Raw genomic sequence first — 7,346 nt, forward strand, 5'->3', positions numbered from 1 at the left:
CTGAGGTATCTCAAGGGCAAGCCGAAGCTGGGGTTGTGGTACCCGAGAGGAGGAGACTTGGAGCTGGTCGCTTACACAGATTCTGATTATGGAGGGTGCAATCAGAGTCGGAATTCAACAACTGGAGGATGTCAGTTTCTTGGTGGCAGATTGGTGTCGTGGCAATGCAAGAAGCAGACTTCAGTCGCAATCTCAACCTGTGAGGCAGAATACATGGCAGCATCCAACTGCTGCTCTCAGGTTCTTTGGATACAACAACAGTTGCGCGACTATGGTCTGAATTTCTTACTTACTCCTATTTGCATTGACAACACAGCAGCTATCTCAGTAACTAACAATCCCGTGAAACATAGTAAAACTAAACACATTGACATACGTCATCATTTCATACGGGATTGTGCTGAGAAGAAACTGATAGTGCTTGAAAAGGTGGATACGCTAGATAATTTCGCTGATTTATACACTAAAGCGTTTGACAAATCCAGATTTCAAAACCTTATTGAACTGAATGGGATGATCAATCCCGAGTAACCATGCTTTTCTTGTTATTAAAAAAAAAAAAAAACGTCACTAATCGCTTAAAAATATGTCGGTTACATCAGTTTGAAGGACTTGTCTTCGGATATGTTTTGGTCCTCATTTTCTACTTGTAGATTTTGAGGATAGCCATTAACCAGATTACTGATAGTGACCGGGGCGGTTTATGATGTGTTTTTCATTCTTTGGCTTAAAATTAGTCGATCATACTTAGTTAGAAGGACACATACTAGTATGTGGTCGGTCCAGCTGATCCATTGGATCTTCGGGATAGCCGTTTACCTGAAGACTTTGTTTTGGTCGGGGCGATTAATGTTAAAATTTTGAAAGAAAAAGGGGAAATGAAATTACTTTTCAAGTCTGTTACTTCGTAAGAAGTTCATTTGCTATGTTTAACAGAAAATTGATCCAACCTTGGAAAATGATAGATATACTAACTTTGTGTGCTTAACTAGTGAAGTTATTAGGCTTAAAAGGCTTTAGGACAGTCATTGTATGTCATGGTAACTTTTTATGGTGCGTAAAAGTAGACGTGATACAAACTAAATCTACTTGATTTTACGTGGAAACTCCTTAAGAGTTTTGCATGTCTTCATATATATATTCCCGAATGATAGGCAGAAAAGCGATTACCCAGTCATACACGAGCCCATGTGTGTTCTGATTCCCGTGAAGATAGCGTCTCAAGATACTGCAGTGATCCAGATTCGGGACTTGCAGTTAATTTCTACTTTGAAGTCTATGTTTAATCGAAAAAAAAAAAAAAAATATTTGGAGTTATTGAAACATTTTAGAGATGACAAAATCAAGACTTCACAATCAATGAGTAAGAGAGAAGAACGGGAAGCAGATCAAGAATACTTACAACTTAATCAGACACTATGGGTCAAGGTCAATTCGGGGTGACTTGGGGAAAGCCAAATACGCTTTGAGGATAGATAGGAGGCATCAATATTTCTGAGTTGTTGCCCACTTAAATTTTGAGGCTCAATCGAATCTAACTCGTATCACAGAAACGATGAAAACCATCTTAAGTTATTTACCTGCTTACAACCTGTCTCTTTATGTCATAATACAGCTAAACACGGATCTATGTGACAGTCACATACTTAGTATGATTCCTGTTCGGATCTTTTCTAAAACGTGGCAGTCCCTAACTAGACTGAAATTTGATCCCTTATACTTTAAACTTTTAACAGTTTTTGTACTTAGATAGTTTTATGATTTTTTAACTGGTTACTTAGAATTGATCATGTCATTTATTTCTTAAAGAGTTAATTGAAAAATGTTCAAATTATAAGGTTTGATTTTGTAAATATAGGCGATGTTGTTAAACAGGCGAAGTTGTGAATAACTTCGCCTAGGCGAAGTTATCCGTAACTTCGCCTGTATAACTTCGCCCCTATATAAGGGTTTTCAAGAGTCACAACAGTTCATTCTTTGAAAAACCAGCGAAGTTATTCTTGTTTATCCGGCGAACTTGTATTATTCGTTTACACAGCGAACTTATACTGATCCTACGTGTTATCTTGTTCTTCGATTTCAAACCGATCTAAAGGTTGTTTGGGTTCGTTTATCACATGTTATATGTTCTTTGATGTTAATCTAAGGTTGTTTCGACAACCGGTTAATAACCTCGAACAACCGACCTTTAAACCCGAGTTCAAAACTTGTTTTACATGTTCATGAGTAAACTGGTCGTTTGGTTATCCTTAATATCATGTGTTTGAGCCTCCTCAATCGTCAAAGTTAATCGAAACATCGGTTTTCCGGAGTTCGATTAAACTTACTGTCGCCGTTTCAGATTCAGGCGAAGTTAGGGTTTAGGCGAAGTTATCCGTAACTTCGCCTGAAGCTTAAGTTCGCCTGAGGCGAAGTTATCCGTAACTTCGCCTGAAACTTAAATTCGCCTGAGGCGATGTTGTGATGAGGCGAAGTTAACATTAACTTCGCCTAAGATCATTTTTACTTAATATTAATTAGACGAACATAAAGCTGAAGCGAAGTTGTTCCCAACTTCGCCTCAACTTTAACTTCGCCTATACAGAGTTTATCACAACTTTGCTCATGGTAACCAGCGAACTTGTGTTATTCATTAACGTTTATCTAACTTGGTTAGTTTGTTGCAGATATGGCTGCGGTAGCTGGTGCTGGAGGTGCAGGAGGAGACGATGGTGATAACCAACGTCAATTTTTCCCGGGTCACAATATGTACATCACTTTAGACCCGGAGGCGAGCGGTGTGGACGATTACCACGAGATCATAACTTTCCTCCTACGCTCGAGGATTTTTCATGCTATCACGAACACTCTGCCGATATCTCTACCAAATATCGAAGACTTTTGGCAGACGGTAGAATATGATTGTCGTGTTGAGCCCCCGGTCATGCGAGCGACTGTGAACAATCAGCAAGTTCAGTTCAATTCTGAACAGATACGGGTGGCTTTACGATTCGGTGAAGAGACTAGGGATGACCCTACAGAGTTTGTGGCTCCGTTCCGTGATGGAGCGTTTCTCCGAATGGGCTACTCTGGTCCATTAGGTGATACCCAGAGGAGGAAGGGTTTCCTTCTAGATCAGTGGCGCTTCCTCATGCACGTTATGATAGTTTGCATGTCTGGGAGGAAGGCGGGCACTGACGGTATGGGTGCGACCATGCAGTCTGCAATGACTGCACTGACTTACAATAAACGCTACAGTTTCAGTCAGATGGTCTTTTACGAGATAGACAGACAGAGGAGGGCGATGTCTCGGGAGCGGTTCATTATGTACCCACGTTTTATCCAGATGATATTGAACCATATGGCTCCGAATATACCTCAGAGACGACCGATAAGATACGTGGAATCTGTGAGCAAACGTATCTTTGCTCAACGCCGCACTTCGAGTGCGAGGAGAAACCCTGAACGTCGTCCAAGGCATACTCCACTGTTTGGGTTTTTAATCAACCCAGAGTATGTTCCTGCTGGTGGGGACGAGTTCAGAGATCCTCAACCGCGACAGGCAAGAGCAACTCAAGCTGTTCCTGCTCCTGCTGTGCCTGTTGTGTCGGCTGCAGAGGATATAGATCTTGATGCTGTTTTTGGAGGTCAAGGTTATTTCGATATGGATCAAGTTGAAGAGGTGCAGGTCTCTGCTGCACAAGGTTCGGGTGTGAGAGCTACTAGAGCAGCTACATCGATGGCTGACTCCGATTTGGATGAGATCATGAACGAGGGGAGACGGTTGATGGTGTCTCGAGAGAGAACTTTTGGGAAGAGAAAGAGAACGGAGGATGATGATGAGTCAGAAGAGGAAGAAGATATACATAAGCCGATAAGAAGATCAAGACGGGAAAGGACAGGTGTTGGCATGGGAGCTGGAGAGACTTCAAGGATGGTACGTTTTGCTCCGGCCTCACTGTCTGGTATGTCTATCGTTCCTTCTTCTGTACAGGTTACAAGTACAAGCGCTGCGGATGTTCCCGTGGTGGCTACATTATCTGCTGGCATTCCATCTACCACTACTATCCAGACGTCGACTCCGGAGATTGTGTCTCTACCACCTCCAACGCTTACTCAGTCGGTGGTAGATGCACGATTTGTAGAGTCAACGGTCGTCACTGCTGCAGGGTTATCAGGTATGGTACCACCTGCGGTTACGCCTGCTTCTGATGTCTCGCCTACGCCTATGTCAGACTCAGAGAGAATAGCTTCACTAGAGCGGATCGTGGCAGAGCAATCGAAGACTATTCAACGCCTAGTGGAAGCAAATCAACTACAGTCATCCCTCCTGGTTGAGCATGGGAAAGTCAGAGATGCCTTGAAGGATTTCTTGGCATCTCAGGGGGAGATGAGCTGTAAAGGCGACGAGCTCAGAACAAAGAAGAGAATTGACATAGACGATGATCCCAATGCATCGAAAGATGCAGGTGGTGAGCTGCCAAGAACTTCTCAAGCTCTTGGTACTTCCACAGCTGAGGGGGAGTCTGCCGACGTGGCTGGTGGTTCTTGTGGTGATGATGTGGTGTTGGTGGATGATGACGTGATTGATGCGTTGAGGGAACTTGACGATGATATGTTCAGCGACGATGTGTTGTTTGATGAAGATGTGCTGCCGAGTGATGTGATTGAGAAGATCGGTGAGCAGATTGTGATTGAAGATGGAATAGAAGAGGGGGAGATAGTAGAAGAAGACGTTGAACACGAGATCCCAGATGTTGAGAAAGCCGACATGGGTACTGAGATGGATGAGCCTGAGTGGGAGGAGCAGCCTAGGTGAAAGGAAGGCTGTGCTCATTTGTTTATTAAGACCAAGAAGCCTGCTGTTCCAGCCATGTTCAAGAAGAGTTATAACATCAAAGGCTATTCTGAGTCGAAGAAGGGAATTATCTGTTGGATATATGATGAACAGATAAAGTTGTTTGTGGTGAAGCGTTATGATGGTATTCAATACTTCAAAAGAACCCTGAGATCTCTCAATACGTTGCCGGAATGTGAGGTGAAGGATTTGGCCAGGTTGGGCCTGATAAATAGAAGTGACGACAACATGGCAAGAGTGATTGGGAAGATCGTGTGGAAAGAAAGCATAAAAGAGAAGAAGTTTGAACTATTAAAGCCACAGAAGGGAAAGCTCGTGGAGGATACAGAAAGGGGAATGAGAGCAGATGGCAAGCCATGGATGGTGATGAAGTACAAACCGATCCGATGCATTAAGGAGGTTCCTATGAAGACTATGCCTCAAGATGTGTTGAAGAATCTAAAATGGTGGTATGTTGATTGCCAGACTGCTGAAGCCGTGATGGAAGACGAAGATGAACAAGAAGTGCTGAGGGTGTATGATCCGATGCATCTTGTTAACTTATCGAAAGCTGATCTGCAAGTGTTGAATGAAATGAAGATATTCTATATTCCTGCTTGGAAGGATGAAGCAAGGAAATATCAGCGAGTAGTCACGGTGTGTGTTAGAGAAGGAGTGCATGCGTGAAGATACAGGATTACGAGACAAGAGCTGAAAGATCAAGATATGAAGCTACTGCCAAGGGGGAGTCTGTTGGTGCATAGATGTCAGTAGTTCATATGTCTAATGTCTGTAATCGAGTCTGTAATATTGTTTATGTATTTGTTTGTTTAAAGCGAAGTTGTTGACAAGTTCGCTTAGGCGAACTTGTTAACCAAGCGAAGTTGTTGACAAGTTCGCCTAGGCGAACTTGTTGAACAAGCGAAGTTATGGACAACTTCGCCTGAGGCGAAGTTGTCGTGTATTTATATAGGTTACGGTTACTGTTTACGTAAGAGTTCAAGTAGTTCAAGTTACGTGTAATTCAGTGAGTCAAGTGACGTGAGGTCGAGAGTCTGTAAGTATCACGGTTTGAGTTATTAATATAACGGGAGTTTGTTCGTATCGTATTCGTGTGTTCGTGTGATTGTGTTCTACGTCCGTAACGATCTACACAGGGATTCCGCACCTGTGTATATCGGGATATCTCGTGTGATCCGTCCAGGGAACCTACACTGGTACTGGACAGATTGTAAGTTATGTTTAGACAACTGTAACTAAATGTTAATGTGGAAATTGGTCGAGGTTGTTAACACTACAGGGTACTATATTGAGTCTAGTTTCTATGAAGTCCAAAATAGTAATTTTTGGAAGAGTAAAAGTTAACTTTTATTATTTTACAAAACTGAAGTGTAAATCTGAATTGTGAGACCTGCTGTTAGGTTGTTTTATAATTATCATATCTCATGAACTACAAGACCAAATGGGTTGGTTCCACTTCTGTAAGTTAACATGTTGAGTTAAAAATCTAACCCAATTGGTCTTGCATTAGTTTGATTTTTCATTTAACGGGATAACAAATAACATTCTGTTGCGCATGATTTTGACTGCTGTGAGTTTGCTGTAATGTTTTGGTCTTTGTGAGAAATCCATGTGGAATAAAAATACAATAAAATATGTTCTTGAAACCAAACTCATGTATGTTTTTGTGACGATTTTTGGTGAATTATTTGATATGTTGTGATCTATTGAATATAGTAATCTTTCAATTAGGATCCTGTCTTGATAAAACTAGCTACTGAACTATGTGAAAATACATGAAATATGCTTGTTGTTAAATAATTGCTACGTTTATGACCAAATTGCCCTTGTGAGGATAATTGCTAGTAATGTACAATATTAATACATGATATGTAAATAGTTGTTCACACATGTAACGTATCATCAATGTGCTTGTTGAGACACACACAATTCACAAACGAAACACGAAACGTATTGTATGCATAGGAATTATGTGCCGAGTCTAGAGACTCGATAATAGTTCCAACACTTAGAAAATCTCCTTGTTGTTTTAGAACGCTAGTGAGGGTTTTCTGTGACGCGCATCACTTGGGTGACTTGTTTTTAGAATTCTTCGCAAACAGTGAGTTTCACCTTTCCCTTTTAACTCTTTTAAACGCTTTTCACTTGGGGGAGAATACATACTCCGAAACGCTTTTAGATTTTGTTATTAGATTATATATCACTTGTAAAGGCTAAGTGGCAAACGAAACAGCTGAAGTCCTTCACACATCGAACCGTTTAGTATTGGATAATAGCGAGTCACTGTTGAGTAGTACTACTGGGTTTGACAAACCCCACCCAACGCTAAGCTCGACTGGAGGTCGAGTGGGTGTAATTTTGGCTAACACATTACCATGGTCGGGATAGACCTGGTGGCAAGGCACATGATAAACAGTCAGCTTCGGTGTCGAACACTTAGTAATACTTGCTTTATAGGCTAGCTACATATAGATATATAATTGATTTAACACTATCTGGTAACGCAAAC

The sequence above is a fragment of the Bidens hawaiensis genome, unplaced genomic scaffold (assembly GCF_021521415.1).
Source record: "Bidens hawaiensis isolate Kalapana, Puna unplaced genomic scaffold, B.hawaiensis_p1.1 tig00028517_1, whole genome shotgun sequence".
NCBI classification, from domain to species: domain Eukaryota; kingdom Viridiplantae; phylum Streptophyta; class Magnoliopsida; order Asterales; family Asteraceae; genus Bidens; species Bidens hawaiensis.